The following is a 15,481-nucleotide window of genomic DNA, read 5'->3' as shown; positions in this document are numbered from 1 at the left end:
TTGTGCAACTGATGTGATTCTGCAATCTCTATATGGGGTAAAAAATGGGACAAGGCTGATTTTGAAGGAGTCCAGGAAGTTGGAGACTGTCCCCTGAGAGACTGAAATGTTAATTCCTTCAGAGCCCTTCCTCCACCCTGACCAAGAACCTGCCCCTGCTCCCACCTGTTGCTGAGGTAACCTGTTCAAGGAAGCGCCCCTCCCCACAGGGAGCCATACGGTTGTTAATTAATATGTCCTGGGCTGCTCTGTCCTGGGGAAGAGAGAAGGAGAACAAAGGAAGCCTAAGACACATAAAAAGGGCAGAACACCTGGCTTCTGGGGATACCAGGATACCAGCGGTGGCCTCCCTCTCCCTTCCAGGAGAAGTCTAACCCCTTTTAAAATAAACCCTGCTTCATATGCTTGCCTGGGCGTGCTTCTCTAAGGTTCAGACTTCAACATGTGTGGAAGCAGAACTCATCACCAGTAACCAGCGGTATCAGTAAGACACCAGCTGTTCTCTCATTCAGCACCTGCTTCGAGACTCACCCCTTTCTGTTGTAGAAGGAAAATATTTAAGCAATTATTTTATCTTCTGATTTTCGGTGATATGTGGAAGGGACTCATTACCACTCACCTTTATGCCATGAGCCTCAGGAATGCCTGGGCCCCCCCTGGTGATTTCCCAGCCCTCAGTTTGTGATGCGCAACCTCCTGCCCAGGGGGGAGATCTTGTGGTGGAGTAAGCTGCCCAGAGCTCAAAGAACCAAGTGACTGGTGACCTCCCCTGGGTCCAGGGGGCATAACTGTGCTGTTGCTTCAGTCTGTCTTATCACTGAGCACCTGTCAGAGCTTGTTGAGGAGGCGGACGGACCCAATGAAGATGTCAGAGTCTATTACCCAGACTTTGCACAGGTTGTTAAAGGAGCTTACGCTTTGGGATGGTCCATTTCCTCTTTGTCCTCCGTCCTAGTTGTACTTCAAGAGTTATTCAGCTCATGTTAACCCAGCAGCAACTCCCTCATTTTGCTGTAGCACAAGAAATGCTAATCTTGTTAACTAAGCATGGACAGACCTGTTACGTAACAGAATAAAAGACTGGACACCTGCTCTGCCAAGGTCTCACTCAAAAGGTCCCATGAAAGGAGGGGGCCACGTGCATATCGAAGACATGTCCGCGTTTCCACAAGGCTCTTTTCCCTTCCTTATACAAGGAGGTCTGGATTTGTTACTCAAGGTCTTATCTTTAGGAGAGAGTTAAGGAAACTGTCAGAAGGACAGTCCTGGGCAAGGTGTATCAGCAGAAGGATAAAATCTCAATCAGAACTGCTAGGCTGACACATGAAACAGGGAAGGTTAGATCTCACTGCTATTGTTAGTCCTGCCCTACTTTAACAGAAGTCTGTTCATCTCCTGCGAGTCACTGTCGGTAGTAGTATCATCATCATCTGACCGCTGCAAATGTGAGATAGGTAAGACGTCGTGTTTTCTCTGGTCTATAAGTGACAAAATTCAGGAGTAGAAATGAAAGAGCTTCATGCAGCTCATCTGTACTCCAGGCTCCTTCCTCCCCCTGTAGAGAGGGTTAAAAGATAGCAGCTGCTATTTTAGGAACTAGATGGACTCTGGCCAGGAAGATCTTCCAGATTTCTCCTTGTGCTGCAGGAAGTGTGCAATATTCCCTAAGAAGGGACCAGGCTAGATCCAGCAGCCTGTGGACAGAATACAGGTTTTAGAACTTGGAGACCTGGATTGAATCCATGTTCCATCACTTACCAACTGAGTGGCCTGAAAGCAAATTATGCATTTTTTTTTTTTGTGATTAGTTATATTGTTATTTCTTCCCCCAACTTTATTAAGGCATAATTGATAAATAAAATTGTGCCTGTAATGTACAACATGTTTGCATGTGTGTACACACTGTGAAGTGATTAAACCAAGCTAATTAAACTGTTTACCACCTCACATACTTATCTCTGTGGATAGAACATTTATGATCTACTTCCTCAACAATTTTCAGTTATAAAATACATTATTAGCTATAGTCATCATGTTATAAAATAGGTCTCTGTATTTTTTTTTTAATATTTATTTTTTAGAAGTAGTTGGACACAATACCTTTATTTTGTTTATTTATTTTTATGTGGTGCTGAGGTTTGAACCCAAGGCCTCACACGTGCTAGATGAGCGCTCTACCACTGAGCCACAATCCTAGCCCCAGATTTCTGAAATGTATTTGTTGTATCTAACTGAAATTTTGCACCTTTTGATCAACATCTCCCCAATCCTGTTCTCAGCAACAACCACTATCCTACTGTTTGCTTCCATGAGCTCAACTTTCTAAGGTTCCACATACAAATAAAATTGTGTGGTATTTGTCTTTCTGTGTCTAGCTTATTTTCCTTAGCATAATGTCCTCCAAGTCCATCCATGTCATAAATGATAGAATTTCCATCTTTTTAAAGGCTGAGTATATTCCATTGTGTATATCTACCACATTGCCTTTACCCATTCATTTGATGACAGACACTTAGGTTGATTCTGTACCTTGGCTACTGTGAATAATTCTGGAATAAATATGGGAGTATAAAATCTCTTCAACACATTAATTTAATTTCCAGTTTAGTGGTATACAATTGTTCATAGTAGTCTTTGTATTAAAAGTTATAATGTCTCCTCTTCCAATTATAATTTTATTTATTTGAATCTTTTCTCACTCTTCTTTAAGTTAGGTTTTTTTTTTTTTTAAACAAGACTTTATCTAGACTCTTAGTTTCATTTCTATGATTTTTTTTGCCCAATATCGGAGCACCTAAACGTATAAAAAAGATATTAACAGAACTGAAGGAAGAAATAGGAAGCAATACAATAATAGTTGGGACTTCAATATGCCACTTCAATGATGGATAGATCATCCAGACAGAAAACCATTGAGAAAATAGCTGACCTGAGCAACCCTTACAGACCAAATGGACCTAACAGATCTTACACAGTGTTCCCCCCAACAGCAGGACACAGACCCTCCTCAAGCACACACATGGAACACTGTCCAGGAGAGATCATATGTTAGGTCCCAAACAAGTCTTAGCGCATTTAAAAAGACTGAAATCCTATCAAGTATCTTTTCCAACCACAAAGGTATGAAACTAGAAGTCAATAATAAAGAAAATTTAAAAACTCACAAATATGTAAAAAGTAACACATTTTGAATCAGAGTAAAAAAAATATCAAAAGTATGAACAAAAAAATATCTTGAAAATGGATACACATCATTCCCTAACTTATGGGATTCAGCAACAGCAATTCTAAGGGGAAAGTGTAGAGTGATACCTGCCTATGTTCAGAAACAGTCAGATCTCAAACAAACCACCTAACTTTCTGCCTATGGAACTGAAAACAGCAATCTAAGTCCAACATCAGTGGAAGGAAGGAAATGTCAACAATCGGAGCAGAAATTAGTGACATATAGATTAGAAAAATAATAGAAAAGTTTAATGAAACAAGAGGTTTTTTTTTTTTTTTTTTGCTTTCTTTGCTTGAGTTTCTTCCTCTGAATTGGACTGCTATGAGAACTAAATGATATCTAGACAGAAAGCACAAGGCATAACATTGCAATACTTAAGAAGCGTAACAATGACTTCATCCAAGCCTATGGATCTACACATGGAGAGAAGGCAAAGACATATAAACGCCCCTGGTGAAGGGAAGGAATGAAATCCCACATGGATAAGATGAAAATGCTGGGCAGCTGGATTCCAGCCACACAGCCTGCACCCATGCGTCCACCGCAGCCCTGAAAGGCTGTGTACCCCCCATCCCCCCAAGAAAATCCACCTTCTAACTTGGCATTATGGAGGGCCACAAGTGAATCACCCCAGTACCAGAGCACAGGTGCATCTAGAAAGAAGCCTCCGTAAAAGGACAGAGAGGACTGGGAAAGTTTCCATGAGTGTTTGTGTACCTGAGTCCAAATGTTCCCGACTCCTGGAGAGTCAGGTCTTGGGGAGAAGTTCCTCAGGGCAAAAGTCTTAGGCGTCCTCAGTGCCCAATGCTGGGCTGATTACACTCAGTTCAGCACGTTAGATAAAACCTTCTCAACTTGCTCTCTGGTGGCTTTTATATGTCCATCATGTCAATCAATAAGACTGTACACCTCGAGGAGGGTTGGTGGTCCTTTGACAACCTCCTGTCTGTGCATCCTCCCCCAGTGTGCAGAATACTCCTAGGCACACTGTAAGCCAACAGCCATCACGCATTTAATAACAGAATTAAATCTTTTACCTTCTGCCTTGGGCAATAATGACAAATGGTAGAAAAATTCACTCAGAGTATCAGTAACAACAGAGAGGCAATGCTTTCCAAACGTGAGAGAATTTAAAAAATACATTTAGACAGGGAACCACATTTTCTAAATGTGAGTCATTGTGAGGAAAGCAGCTTAAAAATAGTAATAGCTGCTATAATTTATATGAGTGTTTACTACAGTCCACCCACTGTGGCAAGCACATTGAGAAAATTATGCAATTTGTGAACACATTCTTGTAAACATACTCATATGGTGGAGAAGTATATCAAGTAGAATGGGAAATCACTTCTTTCCATCATCCCCCAAAACTTGACTTTCGACTTTGAAGGTACACCATCATATGTAAGAGTTCAGTGTATTTTGGTTTCCTTTGTGACTTCCTGCATTTACAGTCTCACTTCAGGAAGCTTCCCCACCTTAGATAATAAAAATAGTATCCTATATTCTTCTATTACTGCCACAGACTTCTTTATGTTTAGATTTTCATCCCATCTGGAATTTGCTTTTGTGTGGGATGTAACTTTATACTTTTTTCCCCCTAAAATGTTAATTATTTCAATAAGATTTACTCAACAGACTGCCATTTATACTTGTTTTGAAATACCTCCTTTTCATACACAACATTTTCTGACACATATGTGTCTCTTTGGATTCCTGCTCTGTTTGGCTGCTCTGTTGTCAGTTCCTGTGCCACACTGTTTTAATTACTAGTGCTTCAAAGTATAGTTTGCTCTCTGGTAAGAACATAACTCTCCCTACCCCCATTGTTCTTATTTTCCAGAATTGCTCAGCTATTGAATCACTTCTCCTCTTTCTGGATGACCTATAATTCAACTGTTTAAGTTCCAAAATAATTCTTTTCAGATTTTGATGGAAACTGCTCTTATTTATAGATAGGAAAAGAAGATAGAAGAATCTGGTGTCTTCAAAAAATGTCCACAGAGTCTACTTACTACTTACAAGAACTGGGAGTGTAGATACATAACCTGAACAAATGTTCTTCACTTAAGGAGGCAATAAGTTAAAGTCGCCCCATTAAAAAGCAACAGCTAATTCACTCTGTGGCCAGTTTTGAATCTTTACAGTGAATCTCCATGCTGTAATCAGCATCCCACAAGTTTTCAATTGAGATTGTGAAATTCAAGAAGGCTTTCTTTAAATATTGTGTTTACCAGATCATAAATCAAAGGCACGCAGAGGTTACAAATTCAGATATTGCCCTCTCATAGTCACTTCACATCACCCTCTTCTATGATAACCTTCTCTAACCTGAGTTTCAGACTGCAGTGTTTATGGTATAACTATGTCTCTTGGCATAGATATCCCAAAATGATTACCTTAGACACTCCGTGGACCAAGTCCAATTTTAAACTGAAAACAGCACTTTAAAAGAGATTTTAAATTCTGGCATCCCTGTTCATGTAACAATTACAATTTAATAAAAAAGCTATAATATTAGAACATTGACTGATTTCCCTTAAAGATACTGACCTGGTCTTTCTTTAAAAAGAATAAATAAACAAAATCCAAGAAGGGTTTAAACTTGTTCCAAAGTGTAATAAGATATAGAAATAAGATCTGTATTCAGAATAGACAAAAACCCCGGTGCTGATGCTTGCAGGCAAAGCAAAAGAAAACATACCTACTCCATCTGAATACTCGACTTTTCATATTTTTTTTTCAGTGTTTCAGGAGATATTAAGAAAATGACAGTCTAGCATGACTACATGCAGAGATCACAAAGGACAGCACAACTGTCCAACAGACCACACAGGTCTGAGAAGAGAAGGTGCACAGAGACCCCCTCCATTAGATCTTACGTGGATCGCCTCCTGATGTAACAGAACATTCGAGGTGCTGCTCCACGTCTACACAAGAGAATACAACCGACAGTGAAAGGAGTGGACCATCAACACAGATGAAATGGACAGCCTCTAATGTACTGGGCTAGGTCAAGGCAGAGTCAAATGGCTGCACTCAGTATGATTCTCCTGTGGGTCGGCATGTCTGTGACTCCAGAAATTCATACGGTGGAGCTTAATCCCTAAGGCCATGGTATTAAGAGCTAGAACCTTTGGGCCTGGGGCTGGGGCTCAGTGGTAGAGCGCTAGCCTAGCACCTGCGGGGCACTGGGCTTGATCCTCAGCACCACATAAAAATAAAATAAACATATTGTGTGCATATAACTAAAAAACAAAATATTAAAAAAACTTTGAGAGGCGATTAGGGGATGAGGGTAGAACCCTCATGAGCGGGAGAAGTGCCCCGGTCTAAGGGGCTCGAGGGAGTTTGTTTGCTCCTCCTGCAGTGTGAGGATGCTGCAGGAAGGCACCCTCTCTGAGGAAGACAGCCATCACTGGACACAGACTTTGTTGGCACTTTGATCTTGGGCTTACCATTTCTAGAACTAGGAGGGATACATTTCCATTGTTTACACATTACTATCGAAGATATTTTGTTATAGCAGCCCACACATACTGAGACATTCCATTTATATGGCTTTTTTTTAAAAAAAAATGTGGCATTTTGAAAAAGACAAAACAATAGGGACAGAGTACATATCAGTGGTTGCCAGAGTGAGGTGAGGAGTTCACTTTGGGGGGACACTTTTAAGGGTGACAGAATGGCTGTCTGTCAAGTGTGGTGGCAAATTCACATGACTTGTATTGGTCAGAATTTATAGATGGTACAATACGAAAAGTCTTCCTTTAGTTCTTATGTTAGCATATTATAATATAAGTGTATTCCACTTATTCTTTTCTGGAATTGGGGAAAATTAAAATTCATTTTAATGCTAAAGAACATACACAAATTATACATCAATGAACTTGGCTTAATAAAAAATGATAAAAAAAAACACTCTTGCAAACTAAACCTTCACCCCATTTTCTCCTAACATCATCCATCCATCAATAGCATATCAGTTACTTATTTGCTTATCTATGAAGATCCACTTCATGGAAATAAAGTATACTCAATTGAGTCTTGCTCATAGGTTAATGCTGTTCATTTATTTATATTTATTTATTTATTTATTTTTTGAGATGGAGTCTCACTGTGTCGCCCAGGCTAGTCTTGAATTTATGGTCCTCCTGCCTCAGTCTTTCAAGTGCATGGGATTATAGCACCACTGCACCTGGCTAGTGTTCTTCATTTTTCTAGCCACCTAGATATCACTGACTCAGTTCTCCCACAGATCCATGGGGGATGTTCTCTCAAGTGAATCAAGTTAACTGTGTTAATGCTGCAGCTAATGGCAGCTACAGGCTCCTGATTCTGATCCCACAGGATGTTGTAAACAAGTTCCATATAGATTTAGGCAAAACCAAGGGGCTTCTATGAACAATTTCATGAGTGAACCAACTACAAAAGTACTGTAATCCTTCACTGCATTAAGGGAAGCAAACTGTCCATGTCACCAGAGAAGGTGATAATCCTGTTCTGGGTAAGACTGCATATAGAGAAATTGACTCTGTTCTGGCACCAAAATTTCAAAATGGCAATTCTGTCTTACAATGAACCGTGAAAGGACTAAACTTGCTTACTCTGGAGAAGAGAATGTGGGAGGACCATGAATATTGGGAGGGAGAGGATGATCTCACACACAAATACAGGCAGGGTTACGTGGAGAAAGGGGCAGGCCACTTCGGTGCGGCACAGATTATAGAATTGATACCAACAGGAAAAAGATAAATGATGGAAGACATTTGGGTTTATAAAAGACTTAAAAAAAATAAGACTTTTCACACATCTGGCACTGTCACTTGATGGAATGGCTGCCATCTGAGATGCTGCCACCAGGGTTTCTGATTTAATAGGAGGCTGGGTGAAAGGACTAACATGAAGAAAAATGCCCAAGAGTAAGCCAACCACACTGAGCTCGGTGGTGGGTCAGCAAAGCCGAGCCTATGAGGGGCTGGGCGTCTGGGAAAGGCATAGAAGGAGCAGAGGAAGGGCATTTCCCTATGCATGGGAAGATGGAGGAGAAGAGGAGCCCAGTCTCTCCAACTCACTTGGCCCAGGTGGTAGGGAGGCGGACATTTTTGTGGTTATTCACTTGTCGGAGCTGCGTAAGTCCCCACTGTGTGACAGGTGGTGGAGAAGGCCATTGTCCTCTCTCCTGACTCCCAAGCAATTGTCTCAGGCACATGACTTAGATTTGTCCCACTGGAGGACCCTGGCTGGCACTATGACCCATGAGAGGGTGATAGCAAGAGACAGGGACAGATAAAACTAGACCTACGAGTCTAACAATGGAGGAGGGGTGTCTGTGACATGATTGGTGTCCTTGGCCATCTCGTCTCCCTTAGGTTTTGTCTTTTTTTATTTATTTAATTTTTAAATTTATTTATTTATAATACCTTTATTTTATTTATTTTTACATGGTACTGAGGATAGAACCCAGGGCCTCGCATGTGCTAGGCAAGCGCTCTACCGCTGAGTCACAACCCCAGCCCGGTTTTTGTCCCTTTTTTTCAAGTCCAGACTCAACACTCCTGGTGGCTTCTGTGAGCTTTGCTGTATTCTGTCACTAAGTTTCTTGTTTAGCTTAAATGAGCCAGAACTGTTTTCTGTTCCTTATAACCTGAAAATCCTGTTAGGACTGGAGAACTGGGGTTTTAATTGCTATTTTGCATTGTCCTTAGTCATACACGAGGGTGAAATTTTTAGAAAAATCCATAGTTCCTAATGTTGCTTCCATTTGGACATCTTGTTTAAAAAATGAAGTTCTCTTTCCTAATTTTACCCCTACCTCCTCCAATTGTTCCCAAAATTCAGAAAGAATAAATCTGGGGGGGTGAGGGTGAGAAAAAGCCTGAAGCACATTTTTTTTCTCTCTCTTTTAAAAGTTGCAGGTAATTCTAACACAGACTTTGAGGAGTTGAGCATTGGCAAATGGGGTTCCTAAGCAAAGAAAAATGACTGACACCATTTTACACAATGTCTCTGTGTTGAATTTTACTAAAATCTTTTTGCATCATTTTACTAAGGTTTTTTTTTTTTTCCAACCTTCTGTTTTTCTTTTTAGACCAAACTTGACCAGCCTACAAGCATCAACAGCATTTCCTCTCCCACTTCTCCTTGTCAGCCTGCTGTCACATGAAACCACCCCATCCCCACTCATCTGCTTCCTCTGTTCTACCTGTGCTGTCTGGGAATATACTTCACATTTGCTCTGCCTATACAGATCCTGCTTATGAATCAAGATCCAACTTAAGAACAGCTTTTCCCATGAACTCTTTCCTACCAATTGCAACCTCGGGCCATGCAGAGAATCATATGATCAGAGATAGAAGCACCCTCTAGTAAGTAAGCATGTGCATCCGTTATCATGTCATTGAATCACATACTGATTAATTTTACATTCTATGTAAATGTTCTCTGTATTTGTATTCCATGTCTCTCCGAATCTGCCCATTTTCCTTAAGCAATTCCAAGAAGACATAGTTGATGCTTAACATCAAAGTTAATTATCATGACTAAGTTCCTTTGTTGTCAAGCAATATCATTTTCTGGAGAGAAGAATAAGACTTCATCCATTTGGGGATATGTCTTTGTTGGAACAGTTGCAGAAACTTTCGACAGATATTCAGATCTGTCTGGTTCTTCACGTAGGCCGGAACACAAGGTCGAGAACCCTGCCATTCTCAAAATGTCAGATCTTGAAAGCATGTCACCACCCAGAACAGCAGAAGCACGGAAGACAGTTACTGCCTTTCAGCAGACAGAACAACATCCTCTGACTGACTTGTACCAACTTGCTCACCCAAAGGATTCCTGGCTCTAGAGTTTAGACAGGAAGTGCCTATGAAATGGGCAGAGGGCAGAAAATGATTCAGTAATGGGTCATCAGAGCTACTGTAATCAGGAAATACAGAAATGATATTTTTCTATGAGAATCCTGATTCCTCTATGTGTCCCCAGTAGTCCTTCATTTGTTTGGTAAGGCATTTCTTCTACCTGTAAGATTCCACTGGAAGTCACTCAGCAGATATGTAAATGATTTGGGAGATAATATAATAATATTCACGCTGCTGAGACCACCTTGAAATGACATGTTTGGCTGGTACTTTCTTTCCCAAATCCTTCTAAGGAATTTCATTTGATTTTCACCCCAACTTTTTAAGGGATTCAGTGCAGAGAGATGTATCCTCCTTTTACAGAGAAGTTGAGGCACTGAAGGATTAAAGGGTCTAATGAAGAGCACCCTGGCTATTCTGGGGGCTCTAGTTCATCAGCTGTGAAGCATCGGGATGGTTTATGTCACTCATGTTTTAGTCTAGAATGGAGGGATGAGGCTTGGGTTGAATCTGTCCCAGCACCCTACATATTGGGGCACTTGAACATCATAGTCTAATGCAATCACCACAGAACAAAGCCCCTTGGGGCTTAGAACCATGAGTCTAGTCAAGAAGAAAGGAGTATATCTTGAGTGTGGTTTTCATATCCTTCACCTACTAGTTTCCAAACTGTTAAGTCCTGGAACCCCCATGCTAGTTAGCCAGTTCATCTCGTAGCCTCACTTTCCTTGTTCCTAAAATAAGGGCTGTGGGCTTGAGGTAACAGATCCACAGCAGTGGTTTCCAAATTTGGCCGATTAAAAGAAAAATCTGGAGAGTCTTTTATTTGAAGAAGAGGGGGAAAAAAGACTGTAAGTTGATACATGTTCATCATGTAAAAGATTTAAGCAAAACAGAGAAGCATAAATAAGATAAGTGGTTGCCAATGAACCCATAACTGTTGATGGCAGTGCTCCAAAACTATTCTGAAACAGGTGGCCACCATCAAGGACTCCTCTGCTCCTGACGAATGTTTTGCAGATGTGACTCTGGATATCATGCAGACCCATGAGATGGGGCCCAGCAATTCATGTTTCATAGAATGTCTCTTGTGAAGCATCATGTCTCCTGGGAATGGTATTTAGGAACTGGGGGAATAGATGATTCTTAAGCATGCTTCCTGTGGAAATCAGTAGTCATTTATCAACAGGGATCTGTTCTGAGAGATGCAGCATTTTGTGATGCATTCATTATTATTATTTTTAATATTTAGTTGAAAATGGACCTTTATTTTATTTATTTGTATGTGGTGCTGAGAATCAAACCCAGTGTCTCACACACGCTAGGTAAGCACTCTACCACTGAGCTACAACCCCAGCTCCATGACACACTCATTCTTATAAGAATATCATAGAGTGTACATAAACTAACTATATGGCTCTGCTATAACTATGCAGTATAATCTATGGGACCCCATTGTATCTGCTGTTGATAAAATGTTGCTATGTGTGCAGCACCTCTGTCTGGGAGAACTCTTCAGGCACACGGGGCTACCTGTGTTCCTCAGGGCTGGAACTGACCCAATTGGGGAGACAGGGAATTGACCCCACAGTAGAAAACAGTGGGAAGATTTTTGCTTTTGTTTTTAAAGTAAGAAAGAGAGTAGGAATAGTAGAAGGAGTCAGGGTTGCCCTGCAATGGCTCTGTGCCTAATCCCATTCTTACATCCATCTTCTCAGAGACAACCTGCACACCAGTGGGTGGGTGTGTGGGTGAGGAGACCCAGGAGACATCTGGACTCAGTCCACTGGAGCAGTTAGCTTTGGTCTCAGGAAGGCAGAGCCTGGAAATATGGAAGGCTCAGCCGAATATCTGGGGGCAGGGGGTCCCCACAGAATAGGGAAAACAAGGGAGGGAGGGTCTCAATAAAGGCAGCCCAAAGACTGAAAATTTTGGTGTGATTCCTCAGTCCTATGTATGAGAGAAGACACTAAGTCTAGATTTCTAGAACATTCCTTAAGATTCATTCCATGTGAACATGTCTTTTATATTCCACTACCTCTCTCTGGGGAATATAGGACTAAGATGATAGAGACAAACAGGAAAGGAGAAAGAAAGAAAGAAAAGTGGCAGTAGCATATCTGGTCACACTGGAAGGATCCCACCACAAGGAATTAATAAATAAATGGGGTTTGCATTGGTTGGTGCCAGTCTCCTGGGAGTTTAATTAGCATAAGTCAGTCTCCAAGCAGCTTATAACCTCAGGCATATAGACAGAATTGGATATCTGGACCTCTGTGGCCACCCTGAAGCCACAGCTGGCTGTGTGACAGTGGTTTGACCAAGGTCAATAGCATACTATTAGGAGATATTGGTCAGGACTGGGGGCTCTGGAATAGTTAAAGAAAGTGGCTTAGGTACAGTGACTATCCCTCCTCACCACTGCCATCCTATGCCAAAGGACTTTATTCTAATTAACAAATATCTATAAAATCTTTTACAGAGATAGAAGGGAGCAGAGGCACTCTCCTGTAATATCAGTAACTCAGGAGGCTGAGACAGAAGGATCCCAAGTTTGAGGCCAGGCTGAACAACTTAGTGAGACCCTAGCTCAAGATAAAATAAAAAGGGCTGGGGATGTAGCTCAGTGGTAGAGTGCCCCTGCTTCAATCCCCAGTACTGCAAAATAACAAAACCAAAACCAAAAAAAAAAAAAAAAAAAAAAAACCTTAAAAGATACACAACTTGCATCATCATCTAAGAATACACTTATCAAAGTATACTTTGGGAAAGAAAAATGCCACATACAGAGCTCCTCAGTGCAGAACATCCACCACACACTTGTCCAGGGATCGGATGGTAATCCTGTCTTCTTCCAGTCTGAAGCTGGCGGAGGTAATTGGCTGCAGACAGGCAGCTGTTGCTGGCTGTGCACAGCTCACCTGGTTCACACCTGCCCCAGAGCTCAGGAAATGGCCCCTCCAAGGCTTTAGCTGCAGTGGCTTCCCAGGGAATGTATGTCACACCAGGAGACACGTGCTACTCTGCTACCCCACCCTTCACCTTGGCACTCTCTCCCAGGGGCTGAGCTTCCACCCAGTTAATTTCCCAACCTGGCAGTAACTGTGAGTTCCAAACGAAGCAACATATGTACTTAGAAACAGGTGAAGTTGTCTTTGGGGGTTTTCTCAATTTTCCCCTCCTGGGACAAGTCTTCCCCTAACCAAGTATTAGAATAGTTAAGCTATTACTTACAACTAAGATTTATGAACATTTGGGAAGTGAATTTGGAAAGCACAGGCCTTTATTTGGGGTTGTTACAGTCTACAGCCTGGCTAATCTGAATTTGTTAGAGAAGCAGAAATCTCAAGCCCCACCCCAGGTGTACTGTATAAGAACCTGAATTTTATTAAAATCCCCAGGTGATTCACAGGCCAGAACATACCGCAATATCCTGGGTAATTTTTTTTTCCTCCTGGCAAATGAAAATCTAAGTACTAATAGCCTTTAAGGTCAGGGAGTCTGTTTCTTTGTTACTATTTTGTATCATAAAGTTCTCTAGCGATCTGGTGGAGGCTCAAAATAGTATTTTCAAATGCATAAAATAAATAGAATTACAAGGAAAACCAGTTAGACTGAAAATATGATATCCTAAATATTTTAAATGTTTAATATTGTAACCTACGTGTGCTTCTTTGTTAACACATTAAATTCAAAGCTCTAGCAACACGTTTTCTAGCTGGCATGTTTTCAGAGTAGTAATGAGCAAGTATGAGGTTAGGAGACAAATGCCACAAATCACATGCATCATTTTCTTCTGGCCACAAAGAGCGACTGCTAATACCATTGTACTTTGTTGCCTACATCAACAGCTGAAGAAAACACTAAAATTGAACTAGAGTGACAATAAACATTATGTTTTCTTCACATCCCAGTTCACGGCCCCCTAAAATCTCTTAATAGAATCTATAATAAAAGGAAGAGATGCTTAAAGATTTTATGTAAGAGGAATGAAAAGAATGTTGTGCTCTGTCTCTTGATCTAATCTTAATTTGAGCATGAACTGATCAAATCACTTCCTTCTCTGATTACTCCCGCTCTTACCTTGTCAGCCTCTGTCACCCAGCATCCGCACAAGATCCTCACACAGATAAGCACTTGGATGTGTAACAAGTACTGGGGATCAAACTCTTCAGGTGGGATTCTAAATATTTCTGAAACAGACCTGTCACACTGCACTCTGAATACCATTGCCCAGGGAAACTAAAAATCCTCTCGTTTTTGTAAGGAAGTTGCCCTCTCCACCTGCATAGGTGCTTCTTCTCAAACGCGACTTTAATAATCACTGACACCGAGTGCTGAGTGGTCTCCCTGTTCTACCCAGTGCCTGGAGCAGGCTTCCTGCTTTTTGGATCAAAAGCACCTTTCCTGGGTAGTTTTCATGCCCAGAGAAAGCAAAACTTCCCACCGCCTTATCAACTGTGGCCTTCAAAATCATATTCATTTCCAGGGAAAGCCAAAATGGATTTGTCTCTGGGTTTCAGAATTGTCCACCCGAGGCATCTTCATCGCTCTGAAGCTATTTTTCCCCTCCTGGTCATCAAGGTACCATGAAAACAAAATGAACTGGGCACACCACCTTTGGGGGTTCATCTGACCCTCGGTGTGGACTCTCACAGGATAGCTGCTACTACACAAGGAGGCATTTCTGTAAGAACAACAAATCACGCCAGTGTGTCTGGACCAGGTGTTTACAAAGAAAAGAACTACACATGGAGACATGTGGCTTTACACAAAAATGTCCCAGCTATGTCCCAGACCCATGAAAGTATCACAAAATAGCCAGCCATAGCCCTTGCACTTTCCTAGTATGTGTGTATGTGCACATATTCACGAAAGCACACATGCACAGCATGATAGCACTCCCGCTCACATTTTCCTCACCTAAGTTTGCTCACCAGAAAAGTAGATTTCTAACCCTCATGGTCCGAACATCGTCTCATTATTTAGTTGCATTATCTTTATCTAGTTCTGCACCTACCACAATTCCAGGGCTAATAACCCGTGATAGTTGATTTTGGTTGTTAAGTTGACTGGATTGAGGGATGCTCAGAGAATTGGTAGAGCATATCTTGGTGTGTCCCAGAGGATGTATCTAGAGAAGACTGGGGTATGCATAAGGAAACTAAGACAAGAAGATTGTTCTGGATGTGGGCGGCACCGTTCAATGGGCTGGAGCCTCAGACAGGACAAAAACGTGGAAGAAGGGGGCCGTTTGCTCCAGCTTGCATTACCCGCCCTGGAGCTTCTGTTGCCATCAACACCAGATTCGGGTTCTCCAGCCTTTGAACATGGACTAGCACCAGTGGCTCTCTGGGGACTTTCGGGCCTTGGGTCTCAGATGAGGGCTTCA

The 15,481-nt window shown here is 41.6% G+C and overlaps 1 protein-coding gene across 6 annotated transcripts in view; it reads right to left on the bottom strand.

The window, feature by feature from the left end:
• Window positions 1–15,481, bottom strand: part of Pdzd2 (PDZ domain containing 2) — a 234,553-nt gene that overhangs the window by 121,555 nt on the left and 97,517 nt on the right. The gene's annotated exons all lie outside the window — the stretch shown is intronic.

Source organism: Callospermophilus lateralis, chromosome 5, assembly GCF_048772815.1.
Source record: "Callospermophilus lateralis isolate mCalLat2 chromosome 5, mCalLat2.hap1, whole genome shotgun sequence".
NCBI lineage: Eukaryota > Metazoa > Chordata > Mammalia > Rodentia > Sciuridae > Callospermophilus > Callospermophilus lateralis.
This window is presented reverse-complemented; position numbering and strand designations above follow the sequence as displayed.